The sequence below is a fragment of the Staurois parvus genome, unplaced genomic scaffold, assembly GCF_062004578.1.
Source record: "Staurois parvus isolate SC_StPar_1 unplaced genomic scaffold, SC_StPar_1.0 ptg000183l, whole genome shotgun sequence".
NCBI classification, from domain to species: domain Eukaryota; kingdom Metazoa; phylum Chordata; class Amphibia; order Anura; family Ranidae; genus Staurois; species Staurois parvus.
Window position 1 is genome coordinate 4,530,303 of NW_028317979.1, and position 20,528 is coordinate 4,550,830.

General features: G+C 38.5%; 1 protein-coding gene and 1 pseudogene across 1 annotated transcript in view; both read right to left on the bottom strand.

Moving 5' to 3' along the window:
• DPYD (dihydropyrimidine dehydrogenase) overlaps positions 1–20,528 on the bottom strand; it is a 1,720,296-nt gene that overhangs the window by 1,287,651 nt on the left and 412,117 nt on the right. The window lies entirely within an intron of this gene.
• Positions 18,936–19,051, bottom strand: LOC149462188 (U2 spliceosomal RNA; annotated as a pseudogene).

A 20,528-nucleotide genomic window follows, 5' to 3' on the forward strand; every position in this document is an offset into this window, starting at 1 on the left:
GTAGTTATTTTTGAAATGTAGAAGACCACAGCACCCACTAGTAACGTCTATCAACTTTAAAAAAACACCTGTCAACATATTCAAAACTAGTTACAAGACAAAAATACAGTCACCTTCTCCTGAAAACATTTAGGGGAAATCTCCACAACATGGTATCAGGGCTGAGCTCTTGCTACTTAATGAGCAGCTCTTTCTTTCAGTGTTCAGAAGCTGCTCAACTGTCAGTTAATTACAAGCCACTCGTTGTCTCCACAGTAACTCACCTGGATACCTTTACCTGCCTCATTAGTCCAGCCTACAGACAGCCCTTTTTGCTGTTTTAGCAGCTTAGCTCATTTCCTCCTTGCCCATTCATCCCCAGTGTGTTCCTGTGTACAACTCGGTCTGGTTGACTTCTCTTCTGGTTCCTGTTCCTGATATTTGGCTCCTGACTATGCTGACTTCTGGTTTCCTGACTCTGGTTCTTCTGGTAACCCACTCTGGCATCCAAAACCTGGCCTCTGTTTTGAATATGTTCCCGATCTATTTTATTAAAGGTGAGATTTTAACTGCACTTACTGTCTCTGCCTGGTTTATGGCACATGGACACAGATGGCAATAAAAACTGAAAGGTTCTTTCACCACTCTACCCAAAAAAAAAGAATTGAAAAGGTAGGTCATATAAACCAATCACATTTTAGTATGCTGTATTTAGATAATTGAAAACTACATTTTGCCATGCTTGCTTTAGGTAATTATACTGTGCTTTTTTTTTTAAATAACTGATATCTAAAACACATTGTTAACCTGGTTATCTAGGGGTGCTACAATGGAAGCAAAATCAATGTTTTGGAACTAGTAGTCAGATCAGATGAAAATGCAAAATTGAAACTCCAAAAATATACTCTGACTGGGGTGGATAGTAGGCAAAATCTTCAGGTGCCTGCGCTTCCCCCATCCACATCATGGGGCTGATTTACTAAAATCGTCTTCCATGACAAAGTCTCTTTAAAGAATTTCATCCTAAAGCAACTGTTTTTCCAGTTTAAATATTACACCCCCCCTTTGTGCCCTGTCATATGTCTACTTCAGCCATTGTCCTTTTGGGGTCTGCTATCATCTGTTATGATGATACCTGAAAGACTTTAGTCTACTCAGCTTTGTAAGTAATAGCAAAAAAAAGAAAAGTTCCACTTTGGAAAATGGCTCTTATTTTAATATTACATGGAAGTATCAGATACAGTTTTAGACTGATGTATATCAGATTATTTTGTTTATAGATATTTAAGAGGGTGAACTGCGCAGCAACTACACAGAGTTAAGGTATAAAAAATGTGATGTAGAACAGTACAGGTTATATGGAAAAGAATCAAAATATGATAAAGCTTAGTTAAACTTGCTAATGAGGGAATGTGTTCAGGTTTGATTTATAAGTTATTTGTCAACCAATCATAAAGCCAGACATTTACAAACTTAAAAATTAGGTTTTCTTTTGTGGAAAAAAAAATGTAGCAAATGAAAGAAAATGATATAACGTAATTGCTACACAAGTCATATTGTAATTTAAAGTGGTTGTAATACAAGCATTGTCAATAATGGTGTTTCTAGATTTGAGGTGACGTGGGAACCATGGATCAGATATATCTCCATAACCTAATATTACTGCGGCTGACCCTCTCCTTCTTCCCTCCCCCCCACCCTCCCTTTTTTTCTCTCCCCTTCTCCCCCCTCTTTTCTGTCCTATTCTGGATTTTTTCTTGTGATTTCTCTAATCGTAATCCTTTTTCTTTCTGAATTGGTTTTCATACTGTTGGTAACATTTTTATGGCCATGCCTGTATTCAATGACTGCTGAAACGTTTGCTGCCTGGTGGGGATGGTATTTTCTGTATATAATGTCATTGACTAATATTTTTGTTTTTCATGTGCCTATATGCTCTCTGAATATGTTTATGCACATCATTTCACCATGTAGGTGACAATTGTTTCTATTTCCGTGTATACCACTGTATACCAATTTTCAATAAAAATACTGAAGTATAAAGTGGTTGTAAACTTCAGACATGAAATATGAACAAAGCACATCCCTCGTTAGTGTGTACTTGTCATAATTAAGAGCCCTAAGTGTAATTTCTGTCCACTGTTTCATTCCTCTGCTATCTGCATAAATGACTTCTGACAAGTTTTCCTGACACCAAGAGAAAAAAGGTGACGAGAAGGGAGCTCCAGCAGGTTGACAGCATCAGCTCTGTTCCTGTGAGCTGTGTGAAGGGAAGGGTGTCACTTCCCTCCAAGCAGCTCTCAGAGGTTTCCTCATTGAGCACTGTAGTGTGTAATTTCAGCTCTCCACCCCCTTTTTTATAATGTCAGTCAAGCTTTATAAATCTAGCACTTTGAGCGGATGTAGAGAAGAGAATATTGTAGATAAAAAGGTACAACATATGTCGAAGATTTGTTTCATCCCTGTGTATCATCTGAAGCTAGTCACTTCACTGGATATATGTATGAGTTTACAAATAGTTTAACCACTTCAAGTCCGGACACTTTTACCCCCTTCCTGTCCAGGCCAATTTTCAGCTTTCAGTGCTATCACACTTTGAATGACAATTGCACGGTCATGCAATATTAATTTTTTATCATTTTTTTGAGACAGATAAAGCTTTATTTTGGTGGTATTTTTTGCTATGTAAATGAAAAAGTCTAAACATGTTTTAAAAAAGTGTTTTTCTTATAAAATTTTAGTAAAAAAAATAATCCAAATTAGTTTATAACCAAAAAGTATAATTTTTAAACATTTTTTTAAATTTTTATTTTTTTTATATTATTTTTTTTTTATACATACTGTCACCCTAGCAGTACAGTGTCACCATGGTGACACTGTACTACTTGTGGGGGGTGATGAAGATTTTTTTTTTTTACACTGATTGCTTTTACACCCATAAAGGCTGTAAACGCAATCATTTCTCCTTCTCTCTGGCTGCATTCTTGCAGCCATTGAGAACTACTATGTGAGCTGTGATTGGTTACAGCTTGTCACATGGTACAAGGTTGTTGTGAATAGCCTTGTACCATGTGACCTTTGTGATCATTCACAGATTTCACATGTAGTAAGCAATGATGTCAGAAGTGACATCTTGCTTACTACTCTGCATGTGATTACTGATTGGCCAATCAGTGATCACATGATCAGAGCCTCGCAGAGAGGTCCCGAACGACGATCAGTGTTCCATTATGTCCGGAGGACACAGCGGGCACCGGATCGCGGTGCTGCATGCTCTCAGGGAGCGCGCACAAGCAGGGGGCAGGGAGGCCATTTATAAACGGCCACCCGACCCTGCACTGCCACTGTCTGGCCGTTTATATACAACGGCCAGATGGGAGGTGGTTAATGTTTTTGAAAAATGACCTTTCCTTTTCAAACTGCAACACTGTAATGTTCAGTAAAATTCAAAGCACTATGTACCTTGGAGGCATTCTGTACACAGCTGGTATACAGATCACCCCTAAAAATGTAATTTCCTGCTTGGGTGAAGAATCCAAGATTCATGTTAGGTTTCAGGCATCATCTGCAAAACTGTATTATTGGTAAGATACTCCCTAAGTGTTAATTACTTCTAAAGAGATGCAGGCGCTGCAACATTTCTCATCAGAACACAGAAAGGGTACCAGCTGATTAAAATAAATTAGCCACTACCATACCAAAGGACATAGTGAAACAAATAGCCTTTTCTGAGCGGAAATAGGTAGGAATTTGCAACAACGTTGATTAACATTCCTGAAATGTACATTGATCACCCTGCAGGGATTGTTTTTTTTCTCAACAAATCTGGAGTTACTGCTTAAACCTGAACCTGACTGAAGTCTATAGAGGGTGAATATTTAAAATCAGTTTTGGACATTTTCAAAGTATATAGGCAAGGGATTTGCAAACAAGGAGCATGGGATGCTGGCCATGGGGCATGTATAATACAAAAAAAAATGTTCAGCAGAGAGAGGGTTCTCTTTTTATTTCAACATGGGGAAAACACCAATATTTTAATTATATTGAAAAAACCCTGTATTTTTATTCCACCTGCCGTCTGCTCACAGTAAAAATATTGTGAATGGAGAGCAGGTGAAGGCATGGTCATGTAAATGTACGTGATCAGCCTTCTTTTGGGTTTGGGGTGCACTCATGCATGCCCCTGCTGACCCGTGCTGTGACTCAGCATGGGTCTGGCAGCTGATTTCAGCCAATAATGTCATTGCTACATAAATTCCAGTATATACTGTACACCATAGTTTGTAGACACTACACCTTTCGCACAAGCCAATTAATATACACTTATTGGGGTTTTTTTTATCAAAGACATGTAGCAGAATATACTTTGGCCTAAATTTATGAGGAAATTTGATTCTTATTTACAACAGAAAGTAGAAAATATTGGGTTTTTTTCCCCAAAATTTTCTTTTTTCATGTATATAATAAAAAGATTAAAAAACCCAATGGTGATCAAATACCATCAAAGAAAAGCTCTATTTGTCTGCAACAAATATAAATTTAATTTGCGTAAAGTGCTGCATTACTGCGCAATTTCTAGTTAAAGTAGCGCAGTGCTGAATAGCAAAAAAAATGCACTGGTCAAGAAGGGAGTAAAACCTTCCCGAGGTCAAGTTGGTAAGCTATATGTGGTGTTTTGGAACAGTATGGTTTGTACGGTATGGTATTACACATTTGCCATGTGTAATACATTTTTGTACTTTTGAATTATTTCTGATGTTAAATAGAACATAATCAGCAACCTAATCTGATCCATGGTGACTTGTTACTCTTTTTTATTAGTTCTTTATTTGTCATTTTCCAGTCATACAAGAGAAATCAATCCGGTTGGCAGACTATAATAATACATAGCATAGCCATGGGACATTGAGTATAATTGAGAGTCAGAAACCAATCAGCCAAAACACAAAATAATAAAATCAATATCAGTCAATTGTAGGATCAGTGGACTTAGATATGTATAAGGGAACAATCATGTCTGAGAACATGACATCCAGAGGCTCCAAAACTAACTGGTTGAGATGCTTCTAGAGTAGTCATAAAAACAAAGGAAGAGACAAAAGGGGAATAGGGATAAAAAGAATAGAAAGGTCAGAACTGAGAGAATAATAAAGAGGGTGAAAAAGAAAGTCTGAAAGGGGTGCGAAGAGGGGAAATGTACACAACGAAAGACAAGTAGGCCAATACATTTCAATTGGAGTCCCTGTCACCATCAAGGGACACAGTTTACAGATTCATGTTTGAGAGTCCAGAATATCTTGGTATTCCAGAGAACAGGTATTTCAGTCCAGAAAAAACATGTTTTACAGAAAAAACTTCTCTGTAATTGGCTGAGGCCATGAGTTCTGCCATTAGCTTCATTTTGGTAATCTTAGTAAACCACAGACTAAAGGGAGGATCAACTGTTTGTTTCCAAAATAATGGAATACAAGCCTTGGCTGCATTAAGTAAATGTATCAGTAAAAAATGCTTGTAGAGCTTCAACAACATATGGGTTAGGTGAAGGAGAAAAGCAAGCAACAGAGTCTTTTGGACTTCAGTAAATTTGAAGATCCATCATTTAACTTGCAATTAAAAGTCTGTAAGCCTTGTACAAGACCAGAAAATGTAAAGTATGGAACCGTCTTCCTCCTGACATCTCAAAAACAGTGGGGAGCTGTGCTGGAACAGTTTATGTAAAGTACCACCCAGCTTGAATTTGTACCCACCTAGCTAAAATTTTGGACCAGTGGTGGCAGCAGCCACAACAACTGTAAAAGATATAAAGCATACTCTTAATACAAATAGGCTAAAGCCCTTCATTTTGTACTAACTGACCAGTGACAACAGTTTGCTAGTAGTTTGTGAGCTTCTTTTTTCACAGTACCATACTGCATTATCCTAAAAGTTTAACTGGTGGGTGCCCAAACACAGTACTTTTACTGTGGCAGGGTGGCATGGGTAGACAGGATCACGTACATGTACATCATGTACGCCCGGGCATCCCGAACACAGTGGATAAAAATTACTGGTAACCTGGTACTGGGTATCATGTGATCGCTTTGAATGGTCATAGCGATCACATAACAATAAATATTATTAACATTTTTTTCCTTGCATACTGTCACCAGTTAGTATCCCTGATCACTGCCACACCAGTCATACAATGACACTGTACTGCACTGGTGACGGTATGTAGAAAAAAAAAAAAAATGAAAAAAAATAAATTATTACAAATGTGAACGAAATCCATAGGAAATCATGTTAAATAGACTGTAGTGCATTTCTGAAAACTAGGAAACACACTGAAATCTGCATAAGTTTGAACCTAGGGCCAATACTTTGGATGGTTCACTTTCCAAAAAAGTATCATTTGAGGGGTATTTGTACTGTCCAGAAATTCTAAGACCTCAAGAAATTAGATCGGCCATTAGTACTTCAGAATTGACCAATTTTCAAATATACTGTATATGCCATAGTTTTTAGACTCTAACTTTCACACAGACTAAATAATATACACTGATTTCAGTTATTTTTTACCAAAGAAATGTAGCAGACTACATTTTTGCCTGTATGTTTGAAGAAAGATTATTTATTTGCAAAGTGTTATAATAGTAACTTAGAGAAATGTTTTTTTTTCAAAATTTTTGGTATTTTTTCATTTATATAGCAAAAAATAACAAAAAACATAAGTGATTAAATACCAGCAAAAGAAAATTATATTGCTGTGAAAAAAGGTATATAAATATCATTTGGGTACAGTGTTGCATGACCTAGCATCTGCCAGTTAAAGTAGCACAGTGTTGAATAGTAAAAAATGCCTTGGTCATAAAGGGGGTAAAACCTTCTGGATGTCAAGTCATTAATAAAATGGAGTGCACAAAAACACTTCAAAACCATAGCACCACATTCCCTGAAATCCCTCCTATTGCTATATTATCAGTTATTAGTAAAATATTCAAACTATAGACTTTAGGTATGTATTTGAAATTGGCTAGTGTTAGGATATTACTAGAGCACTTGAATTGGCTCTTAATTGAAAACATTCTGTAGTATGGGCCTTTTTATTTACATGTTTGCTGCAAATTGCAGGATACATGAAGAAATGTTGGACATCTGCACACCGCAAAAGTACTTTATTAAAATCCATATAAAAGCACATAAACAGGCAAAGAAGAGCACACGGAAGAGTTGACATGTTTTGTGCTAGTTTAGTGCTCAACAGTGAATAGTAGCCAGTTTTTGGATTTTTTTTAAGTGCAACAAATGCACCCTTTTTCACCCCTCTGACTCAAGGGTGCATAGGAGCCATATTCTGTTGAGGAGTTTCTAATACACCATAAATGCATTAATGCATTACCTCTTAAGGACTCACTGCCATTTTTTGGACTGCTAATGTGCCCTTTCCCTCCTCCTCTTCTGCTAATCCTACTATAAGAGGTTGGTTAGTGTATTCGCAGTGAGATGGAGGGATGTGGTTCTGGCACTGAGGAGGAAGGGGAGGAATGTAGCACAAATAAAAAATGCCCTTCCACTGTGCAATATTAAAATCTAAAACAACTGAAAGTGTCGCACTGCTAGCATAACTCAATACATGTAAATATACAAACAAAAATGTGACTGATAGTCCCGAAAAGATGAAACAAAAAATACAAGGCATATAATATATGCCTTTTAAGAAGCCTACAGCACTATGGTCTGCTTAGTGGTTGTCAAGCTTTATCCACAGAGTTCCAAAAAAGATGATGAAACAAAAAATAAATGCAATTCTTCAAAATAATCCAAATAAGTGAAAAATCTTCCTGGTGGTGATTGCACCCAAAATCCCAGTGCTGTAAATCTTCAATACATGTGAATCACCACAGTGAACATAGACTTCCTGGTGGACTCTCACCTTCTCGCATGGACCTGTATGTAGACACAGGTCAATAAAAGCATCTCCCCTAATAGTGGGGGGAACGCATAACTTGCTCCTCTGTGCACTCTTCCCCTTATGAATCACCACTGGACCTTCACAAATGGCACCTGATTTCAGTACAGCCAACTCTGTGGATAACGCTTGACAACCACAAAGCAGACCATAATGCAGTAGGCTTCTTTAAAATACATATTTAATATATACATTTATTTTTTGTTTCATCACCTTTTTGGGACTATCAGTCATGTTTTTTGTTTGTATATTTACATGTATTGATTTATGCTAGCAGTGCAACACTTTCATTTGTTTTAGATTTCAATACTGCACAGTGGAAGGGCATTTTTTATTTGTTCTACATTCCTCCCCTTCCTCCTCAGTACCAGAACCACATCCCTCCATCTCACTGCGAATACCCCAACCAACATCTTATGGTAAGATTAGCAGAAGAGAAGGAGGAAAAGGGCAAGTTTTTGTTTGTATATTTACATGTATTGATTTATGCTAGCAGTGTGACAATTTCATTTGTTTTAGTCTGATTTTTATGTTTACACACATAACGTGTTTGTAGCAGCTCATCTATTATTATTTTCATTATTATGATTTTCTTTTGCCTTTAGTATCGAAATCTAATTGTATAATTCTATGGCAATAGGCAGTTCACCCTTCACAAAATCTTCTTTCAACAGAAAAGCAGACAGTGAAAGTCTGGATTGGCATTTCAAACTTTGTCAATTGATTTAATCCCTCAATATAATCTAATGGAAAATTAATGGCCTATTTTTCATGGTTCATGCAGGATGGGAAGTTGCAATATATCTTAGAAATGAAGGATAAAAACAAGACCAGTGTAATACCATATGAACATATTTATTATGGTTGCATTTCCTGATGCTGGTTAGATCCACCACACTGTAGGCAAAATTGAAGGGGGACAACTTAATGGGAAAAGGCTGACTGCCCTCCCAGTAAGTGGCTTTGACTGGCCCATTTTTTGGTGAAACAGTCAAAACTGTTCTTTGTGTACAACATTTCTGAGCAACAGAGCTGTGCTCCAAAGCATTTATGTATATATTTTTTTAATCTTTGTTTCAACTGGCTCCTTGAAAGGTAAGGCCACCTGCTCAGACACTGGGCCCACAGAGGTGTAGATGGCATTAAGGAATTCTCTTGGAGTTATCTGCACATGGTTCTCTGATGTAAAACAACTGTTTTGTTTGGCCTCAACTGCATTCCTGGGGTCTTCTGACAATGTGGAGGATATTAATAGCAAAATGGAAAAGGTGGCATTTCAAAGGTGATTGAAGTCTCACTCAAGGAACAAAATGAAAGAGAACTACAGAAAGACTTTGGGGACTACTTCTAGTTGAGGGGGGCACACACGCTGGCCCTGCAAGTCAACAGTAAATGAATCCTAGAACTTGAGGTTCATTGCATGGCTCATCTGGAAAGTCAGATAGGAAAAAGGTTTGGCTTGCATGCCTATAAAAGTTGTGTAGCCTATAACATTAAGTAGAAGATTCCACAGAAGGCTATAACAATTGGCCAAGTCTCCACTGCTGGAAACCTAGTGAAGCAGTTATAGAAAAAGAAGTGATGGAGTAATCTCTGATGGAGACAGTAAAAAAAGCACATTTTGTATTAATTAGAGTAGGGAAGGGTTAGAAATCTCTCAGGTTTTAATTGTGATGACTTCATGTCTCAGAAACACATCCTCTGAAGGTTTTCCTGATGTCACCAAGATAAGAAGTAAGTAGAATTCACCCCAGCGAGGACATAGACCACGATATGAACTTAACAGATTTTTTTTTTTTTACATTTTACCTGTGCTTCAGAAAACTAATAGAAATGTTTTGGCTATGGTTGGGCTTCAAGTTTGAAAAAGATAACTCATAAAATGAAATCTTTTAGCAACCTATAAAACTCAAGAAAAGTTTTATGATATTTTTCATATACAACATAGACCCTTGGTACAATCCAAAGAAACTGCAGATGCAAGCACAAAAAACACATTGTTTTTATCGTATAGTACAAGCTTCAAATTACATTTCATAAGCTCTTAGCCCCGTATCATAACAAAGAGATAAGAATGGCCTAAATGTCACTTGTTAGATGCATTAGGACCTTTGACACAAACAATCCATGTTCTTTAAAAATGGAAGGCAGCGCTTAAAGAAGGTTAACGTCGTCAGCCAGTTTAATGGGAAATTGTGCAGCTGTTCCAACCTGGTACTAATTAACCCGTGGTTTTATTACTGCAGTTTTAATGAGGACATAAAAGATCATCATTGTATAAAACAACATTAATATGCATTTGCTTTTTCAGTTTTATGTATTTAACAACACTGTCTTTTTAGAGTTCTAGCATCTTCATTTTAGCTTTCTAAATTAGTTTTAATTGCCAAAATGTTACATTATGTTTCAACTACAATGAAACAATATTGCTGTGTTATCTTAAAATTGGACAGAATTGTCAAACATTATTGTTTATTTGTGTTGCTGTATCCTGTGATTAAAAAATATTATATTTTCACAAAGCGGAAAAATAGTGTTCTGTGTGTGTGTGTGTGTGTATATAGATATATATATAGTCAGGTCCATAAATATTGGGACATTGACACAATTCTAACATTTTTGGCTCTATACACCACCACAATGGATTTGAAATGAAACGAACAAGGTGGGCTTTAACTGCAGACTGTCAGCTTTAATTTGAGGGTATTTACATCCAAATCAGGTGAACGGTGTAGGAATTACAACAGTTTGCATATGTGCCTCCCACTTGTTAAGGGACCGAAAGTAATGGGACAATTGGCTTCTCAGCTATTCCATGGCCAGGTGTGTGTTATTCCCTCATTATCCCAATTACAATGAGCAGATAAAAGGTCCAGAGGGAAAATGCCCCAAGAACAAGCAGGAACTGAAGACAATTGCAGTAGAGGCCTGGCAGAGCAACACCAGGGATGAAACCCAGCGTCTGGTGATGTCTATGCGTTCCAGACTTCAGGCTGTAATTGACTGCAAAGGATTTGCAACCAAGTATTAAAAAGTGAAAGTTTGATTTATGGTTATTATTCTGTCCCATTACTTTTGGTCCCTTTTAGAAGTGGGAGGCACATATGCAAACTGTTGTAATTCCTACACCGTTCATCTGATTTGGATGTAAATACCCTCAAATTAAAGCTGGCAGTCTGCAGTCAAAGCACATCTTATTCGTTTCATTTCAAATCCATTGTAGTGGTGTATAGAGCAAAAAATGTTAGAATTGTGTCGATGTCCCAATATTTATGGACCTGACTGTATATATATATATATAATCACACAAGACATAATTATTTTCCCCTTTTAAAGATTAATTCAGCAACTTCAGGTCTCTCTCCTGCCAGCAATACCATGCTGCTGTGTATTTCTCTGCACAACAGAGAAATACACAGCAGCATGTTTCCCTAGTAAAAAAACACACAGCACATAATCGGATTCAGGTCAGGTCAGGTGATTCAGCACACAGATAACCCATTGAGCACCCAAGATGTTAACCCGTTCCTGCCCAGTGTCATTAGTACAGTGTCAGTGCTTATTATTAGCACTGATCACTGTATTAGTGTCACTGGGATGTCAGTGACAGTTAGACAGTTCCCACCCAGTGTCAGAATGCCTGCCGCAGTCCCACTATAAGTTGCTGATCGCCGCCATTACTAGTATGAAAAAAAATTAAAATTCCATATATAATAATTCCGTATATATACCGCCATTTGTAGACGCCATAACTTTCACGTAAACCAGTTAATTTACATGTATTGGAATTTTTATTAGCAAAGTAATTCAGCAGAATACATTTTGCTAAAGTGAATGAAGAAATTTGATTTTTTTTTTTTTTTTTTTTTTTTATATTTCAATATTTTTATTGAGAAATAAACATATTAAAACAAGATGGCTAACAATAAAAGAAAAGAAAAAAAAAAGAAAGGGCCCACCAACAAAATGGAACCAGATTCAGAATCATAAACATAATACTGGTAGGTAAAAAAAAAAAAAAAAAAAAAAAAAGAAATTTAGCAGATAATAGCATTACAATGCACATGAAAAAAGTCAAAGCCATCAAAATATACAAGTTTCAAAGAGCAATAAACAACAATTATAGCAAAATAGACCCAAAATAACAAAGAAAAATAAAAATGTTTAACAAATAGTAGGAAAAGAGAAAAAAAGAGGAAAAATAGAGAAAGGAGGGGGGGGGGGGGGGGGTCAGCTGCCAGACACTCACGATACAGTAATATAAGCAATCCAAGGATCCCAAGTCCTCTCAAATCTGGACACATCATCAGAGACGATACTCGTCAGTTTATCATTAACCATTATCCAGTTCAGTTTTTGTTTCACCCTATCCAGCGGGATCAAAGATTGCTTCCAACTCCTAGCTATAGTAATGCGAGCCGCCAATAAGATATATACAATTAGTTTAATCGATCTTTTGGGAACATCAGAGGGTAGTATATTAAACAAGGCTACTTCCGGCGATCTACGGATATTAATTCCTGTCACTGAGTAAAGAAAATTAAATATGCGGATCCAGAACCTACTCACGACTGGGCATTTCCACCAGACATGGAACATAGTACCCTCTTGACCACAGCGTCGGAAACAGGCAGAAGAAACGGAAGGATACATAATGGCTAGGCGAGCAGGGACCAAATACCACCGAAGTAGCGTCTTGTAATTAGATTCAACAAGATCAGTGTTAATCGAAATCTTCGATAAGGCATGGGCCGCCGTCCGCCAGGTATCCAAATCCAATGAACTATTTAAATCCCGTTCCCATAAAGTCATGTAAGACAATTTTGTTAGAGGATCAACCAACAAAGCATAAACAATGGACAAGCGACCCCGCATTACCCCACTCGCCCCACAGGAGACCTCGAGGGAAGTAAGCGCACAAGGTTCTGTGAGTAGTCTAAGTTTGCTATCAATAAAAGAGCGAAGTTGATGGTAACGAAATATCTCTCCACGAGGCATCCCACAAAAATTCACAAAATACTGACGAGACCGAGGGCGAACCCCATCTAAATAATCACCAATACGTAGCAAACCCTTATTAATCCACCATTGGAACACCGCGAAAGACAAACCCGGAACAAACTCAGGATTACCAAACACCGGAGCCAACGGAGTATGCGGAGAGAAAAAAGGTTTACGAGCTCGCCATCTATCCCACACTGACAATGAATAAGATAGAGTAGGACACAAAATAGGAGGGCGCAATCTATTGGGAAGCCACATGAGAGTACCAATAGCATATGGACGGCACGAAAGAGCCTCAATCCCAACCCATTGGGGGACATATCCCCTGGCCGTAGTACAAGATAATTGTGCTATTTGGGCCGCCTGAAAATATGCGAAAAGATTAGGGAGTCCCAAACCACCATGCCTCTTCAAAGAAAACAAGGTAGATTTGTTCAGCCTAGGGCGCAAGAAATTTGATTTTTAAAATTTTTTTACTGGATATGTTTTATAGCAAAAAGTTAAACTATTTTGTTTGTTTTTTTCAAAATTGTCAGCATTTTTTTGTTTATAGCACAAAAAATAAAAAATGCACAGGTGATCAAATACCACCAAAAGGAAGCTCTATTTGTGGGGGAAAAGGACATAAATTTCATTTGGGTGCAGCATTGCATGACCGCACTATTTTCAGTTAAAGTAACGCAGCGTCACATAGCAAAAAATGGCCTGGTCAGGAAGGGGGGTAAATCTTCTGGATGGCAAGTGGTTAAAAGGGCAGGTATGCTGGAAGTTGTTGGACTATTCTTTGTTAGGAAGAAAAAATAATTATGCTTACTGTGTTGTAATCCCCTTGTGTTTTGTTTTGAGTTTTTTGGAACACACCTTGTTACATGAACATATAACTATCTTTGCCTACTGGTGCTGTCCACCCTCTAAAAACCAATACCAAACCTAGAAAAAAATATGTTTTGTCTTGATATCAATTTTAGGGTACATTTCTAAAAACAAATTGCATAGCAATTCACCCAGTGAAAGTGCATGTAGATTTGTTCTGCGTGAATGGAGCAAGAATATAATTTTATTAGGCTATTACCTATGCTGGAGGAATGTTTTTCGCATGAGGCAATTGGATGGTGCTAAGTATCATTGAAAATTCCTATAATACTTATTAATGCCATCTAATGGCCAAATGCGGTATTTTCTATTTTAAATCCATGAAGAACAACCATCCAGCCGAGGAAAATAGCGTAAAAACATTTTTTGCCCCATTTACAAATAACATGCATGTTAACTGGGTGAATTGCCATACAATTTTTTTTTAAATAATTACACCTCTTTAAAATATATTAAAAGGCGAAAACTTTTTTTTAGTTTTTGACAGAGTGAAGAGGGATTAAAACAACGATTAGGTTTGTATTGATGCCTGTGCCCCTGTTATGGAGAATCACCATATTTGTCCTCTTTAACATTATCATTTAAAGTGAAAATAAAAGAAAATACAAAATTTTGGGTTGTGCTCAGAACAGTAATAGAGTGGAAATTTTCCAATGGGGACACTAGTTCTGGTGACCTGGGAGGCCCCCAATGGATTCCCTTAATTTACAGGGATTTCTTCTCACTGCCTGTTTTGGCTATAGGACAGGAAGTGAAGATAAATCTTCCCAATGGGACACAGATGGCAAAAAAAAATCTTCAGTTCTGAAGGTTCCTATTTTAATAGTTATGAACATCTTAAACTGTACAATTAGCATTCTTGCTTGGCGACTGTTGGACAGGGCAGGCCAGAAAGAAACCATAAATCACAATCACTAAGCAGTAGTGTTAAATAAAAAGGACAGCCAGGCTATGAAATGAACAAGCACAATTTTTGTAATTGAACACTGCAGCCATTTAATGTTTACATACAAATACTCTAGCAATGGCTGTGTAACCTGAGCTGTAGCTGATAACTGATGGGAGAATTATTTCTTAGCTGCCTCTGTATTATCCTTCTGCAGTTTGGACAGGATTAAAGTGAATATTCATTAATACAGAAGTGCAGCAGCCATATTTAGGGAGACCATTCTGTAATGCTCATCTATGGAGTTTTTCCAATGTAGGGGGCAGCCATCCTGGCTGGTTATGGAGGACAGTGATTGGCCAATGCAACAGGGCAAGCAAACAGTTAATTGGGCTACTGGTTAAAGGGAGCTCTGTTGTGTCACATACCTGCATAATTCAGGTAGGAAGTCACTGTGGGATCATATGCTGTTGCAACCATTATTCTGTGCTGAGAAGCAGACAGTGTGAACCACAAGATTGCAGTGAAGGGGGAACAGTGGTGTGTGGTCAAAGTTTGCTTGACCTATCTGATGCTGTGTTGCCAGGAGAACAGGGTAAATTAGAGACTGCTGCTGTCATCATACTCTGTGCAATGCTACATGTGAGGGGATGGTCCTGGATTCAAGCAGGTAAGTAGGAAAGAGATTAAGAGATCCCTGCCATAGCTGGCCACAAGCAAAGAGACTGAGAACCTTCTCCCTGGGAGGGTGTGATTTATATGCCTGGTCAGATCAGAATGTACTAGAGAGCACTTCCACCACTTCTAAGGAACGAAAAGGGGCACTGTTTCGGCAAGACTGAAAAACAGAGATGATAAACAACTTCTCTCTCTGTCTGATTTTTAACTGGACTTTTACTGAATCATAGCAATCATGTGCAGACCCAGAAGAGGTTTCCCTAGGACTGATAAGAGACTAATATAAAGGTTCATCTGTTGTCTGCTGGGAACTGTGGGCCACAACTTTGCTGACCGACATTTTTTTTATCAGTCGCTGGCCATTAGGATAAAACTGGGACTGTAATAGCAAGTTAGAACTGCCTTCATATACTTTTTCTAGGTAAATTCAGTTTGGTTCTGCTAATTACTGTTAGAATACTGAAGGTGTTTAGGCAACCTTATTGATTGTATGTATATTTGCTAACCTCTTCTTTTAGGCTATGCTTGACATGATAAACTCTTTAAAATACCTCAAGGTGTGTCAGTAAGTGCTGGGTGAGCAAGGTGTGTCATTTTCAGCAGTAATCTGAAAAATGCAGTTGCTCCTCTGGGGATAGCATGATAGTTGCATGACATTTGCCAGAGCAGATTTCCTGATGGTGGTAACACTGTACTGTACCTGTGTAATGTGTGTTTAAAAAGCCCCTTTAAATAAATGTGTGGCAGGTTTACAACACAGGGACACAACTGAGAGACAAGGATAGCATTGTCACCCTATAAACAGAATATTTTTAAATAAGGATCTTCATGGTAGGATCAACAGGTATCATTCTATTAATTTTGCAATTTTAAAATATAGAGAATCATTTTTAAAATTACATTAACATGTTACAGCATGTATGTGATTTTATTGACCTATACGTTAAAAAACATTGATAACTTGCATTAATCCCAATTCACTGCAAGTACAGTAAACATTCCCTTAGCACTCAGCCTTTTCAGCTAGATAAAGGGATTTAAATTAAAACCTTCTAGTAAAAGGAGCCTAATTTAAAATCTGTTTATATTAATAAAAAAATAGGAGGTCACAGCTGCATGCCTTTGCAAATATTGGTTGAAGCCATATACCGCCAGCAAGGTTTTTTTCTGTAAGTTTGTTCCTGGGGGCATTTTGCCAGCCCTCCCACAAAGTCTAGCAAAGCAAAGAGTCTATGTTTAAAGTCAACCATGCACTCTGCAATTTTGGCAACCAAAGCAAGCAATGTAAGCATAAAACAGAATCATGATAAGAAACTCTGGAGTCAGGATTAGGACTCTCGGCCTTCTCTGTGATTGCAGCTGGAATGAGCAGATGTCAGACTGGGTATCTGATAAAAATATCTGCCTGCTGTGTATTACCAGCTTAAGAACATGTTCAGTCTATAGGATATTAGAACAAATATTTTATATTGAAGTCAAGCAAAAAGGGGTGTGAGGGGTTTTTGTATGTATGTGTATATATATATATATATATATATCTCAATACTTTCATTACCAGCCATGGTATGGTTTTGTGTAATCCAGAAATCAAATATGATATGAACGACTGACCACAAACATAATGTGGAAATTTAGGCATGAAAACAATTTGACCGACATTTTTTTCTTCAATTTAAGAGTACACATACAGTTATCTTCTGGTCATGCATGTTTATGCACTATGGAAATGAACCTAATGCCAGCTTTATCTAACTGAAACAGCAATTGACTACAACCTGGCTGATCAAATAGTCCCCCCAAAAGGATACACATATATGTAGTATTCCTTCAGTCAACCATTGCTGAAATAAGGCAAAGATCTCCTTATATTTGTAATGGGGAAAATAGAATGATATTTGGATTTTCGGATTTCATGACACTCAGTTCACCTATAGGTTTAGTACAACTCTCTTTAGTAAGTCTAATACACTCTTAATCCTCATCTGTATATCTCTGTTATTTGGACACCATTCCCCAGATATCCAAAATAAGCCTATGCTCAATTTACCCTGCAAAAGAAAAGATACAAAACTTACAAACTCAGCAGGAGGTGACTCATATCTTAAATACAGGCGCCACAGCACCCAAAAAAACTTCCATACCTAGCACACAATTAGTTATGTTAAATGTCTACACCCCCACTGCATTCCATGTTTTCATATGCTTGACATTACCTAATGCGTCCTGTAGTGACATGGAAGCTAGTGGATGGAACCACAACATGCAGTGAGGGACCAGACAACAGTCCTTGAGTGTCATGTGAGTAATTTTTCCCAGGGTGAGATGTCCTCAGTCTGCCGGAGTCAGACAGTAGGTATTCTTCAATCACTTGCCCCAGTAATCAGATCACAGCATTGTAACTTTTCAGCACATTCCGAGGTAAAAAAGAAACAAAGGCTGATCTGTGTCAGATATTTGTAAAAACAGCCAAGAACTGCATAGCCATCAAGATTTACATGATTGTGTCACCTCTAAGCAAGTATCTCAGCCCAGGAAATAGATACCAACTGCATATAGTGTCTGAACAAAGATGGTGTTGTTCTTCTGATTGGAAAAGAGGATGAATGCATTGTCAGGAGGAGTTCAGTTATTTCTAAAACATATTAAATACCTGAACGTGTTACTACTTCAGTAATAGTACATGCATGTACTTAGCCAAAGATGCACATTTTTTTTTTTTTTAAGTCCGCAAACGTGCAACTATAACGAAAAAACCCGTAAGTGTTCACAAAAAAGTGCAAGTGCAAAACACCACACAAAAAGTGCACTTAAGGGTGTGCTTTGTCCTACCCCCGAAGGGGTTGGACCGCTACCCTGATCCCCCGGGGCACGAAGCTCCTGACAGGGACAAGGTTCCCATTTGGTCCTCCTGGCCAAAAGGCCTGGTGGACCACCGTTCCTTATGTCCAGCCGAAGCCGGACATCCAGTACTAGGCCAGGGGGTTCTCCCGAAGAGAAAACCCCCTAGGGACAGGGGAGGAAGGAACCGTATGGCCACACATCCTCCCCCTAGACTTCAGGGCAGGCCCGAGGACCCACACCCTCCATCCTGTGAAAAAACACACACAAAAGTAAAAAGTGACAAACGTGGGGTGAAGAAAAAATAAATAAATAAATAATTAAATAAATCTATAAAAATAATAAAAAGTGTCGTGCCCAAATTGTGCACTGACCAGACCCTGAGGCCTGTAGCAAAAAAATTGCCCAGAACTTGACTAAAAGGCCCGGTCCTAGAGGCGCAGTGCAAAAAGTATTTAAACTCGGTGACCATGTGCTCATTCACAACGTGGGGTCCCACACCCAAGTGCTACTCAGAGCACCCCTGAGGCGACTACTCAGGGGGCACCTAGTTTGCGGACTCTCTGCCTTCCCAGCCCCTGGCCAGACCAAGGTAGATCCGTCCAAATCAGGAGGTACTGGGTCTTTCCAGTCTTCCCAGAGGAATTACTCCCAAGGCCCCAGAACGAATCATGGCGCTCCCTGGTTTCTGTCCCTCCGGTACTAGCCTTCCGGACCCCATCATACCAGTGAGGGTACTATACAACAACCATCCCCGCAAAGCTAGAATGGTCGGGAGCACCCCCACTGGACACTGATAAGAACAGATACTACACTTGATCTTAGCCAAAAGGCCGAGAAGCCAAAGATGCACATTGCTGATGTTAACCATAGTAATATAAATCAAAAACTGGCTTTAGCTCAGTCTCTTCCCATAGTATACACCCCTCTGATGCATTTCATCTTGTTCGTGGAGATCATAAACATTCCAGGTCTGGAAATGTTGCTGCGTACAAGAGATGGGCGCATTCCAGTGACGGCACTGGTCTAACTCGCAGCAACCTCTGCACTTAGTGGCCACAGATATTCCCGTGCTGCTCTGCATAAAATGTCAATGGAGGAAACTGATTTCAAACACAAAGCCTTGGATTTGAAAAGTTATAAATTAATTTTACAACATTACTGGGATTCAGAAATAACTTCCTTAGAGTGGCTCCAGATCAGCTTTAACCACTTTCTTATCGTGCTATAGCTGAAAGACAGCTACAGCACAACTCTCCATGGATTTCCTTCCACATGCGCGCCTTCCGTATGCCACATCTGCATAAATTTGTTACTTGGACACCATTCCCCACCTTAGTGCCACCTCACCCGAGCCCATCAATGCCCAATAGTGCAGCCTATCAATGTCTGTCAGTGCAAATCGGTTCAACTTCATCAGTGCAGCCTCATCAGTGCCCAACAGTGCAGCCTCATCAGTGTACATCAGTGAAGAAGAAAGATTAATTATTTGCTAAATTGTATAAAAGAAAAAAAGTTTTGTTTTTTTTTTCCAAATTTTTGGTCTTTTTTTTGTTTTTTTAGTAAAAAATACAAAGGCCAGTGGTGATTAAATGTCACAGAAAGAAAGCTCTATCTGTCTCAAACAAATTGCTAAAAATGTAATATGGGTACAGTGTTGCATGACCACGCAATTGTCATTCAAAGTGCGACAGCACTGAAAGCTGAAAATTGGCCTGGGCAGGAAGGGGGTAAATGTGCCAGGTATAGAAGTGGTCAAAATGTACTATTCCTTAAATGCTGCATAAAATTGCAAAGAAGAATATGCACAGGAATATACTTGGACAATATACTCACATTTCTCTGAAATTTGTTGGGTGTGTGTGTGTGGGGGGGGGGGGGGGTCACGCCATCCTCCCACTACCAAGATCCTTAGGAATGCCAGCTAGCCCAAATCTCATGAGAAGAGAGAGATCTCATGAGAAGCCAGGATAGTCTTCTCATGAGATTTTGGCTACTCAATATTCTCAGAGATCTGGTCAGAAGGAGGTTGGCCTTGCTCTTGCCTAGGCACTGTGGGAGAAAGCTGGGGAAAGGTAAGTATATTATTTAATTTTTTACCACACAGGTTTTTTTTCTTTGCAGTTTCAGTCAACATTTTAGGATACAAGGTCTGTTTTATAACGTTATCAGATCTGATACAATCTGACCGTAGATTATGCAATGTTCTTTCCTTCAACCATGGATTGCTCCCGCAGTGCTATTGTGTTCTGCCAGCAGGAGCCTCCCTTGTGGGCAGAACACAATGATCACTTCTGGCAGGTATTGCCACCAGTAGTGATC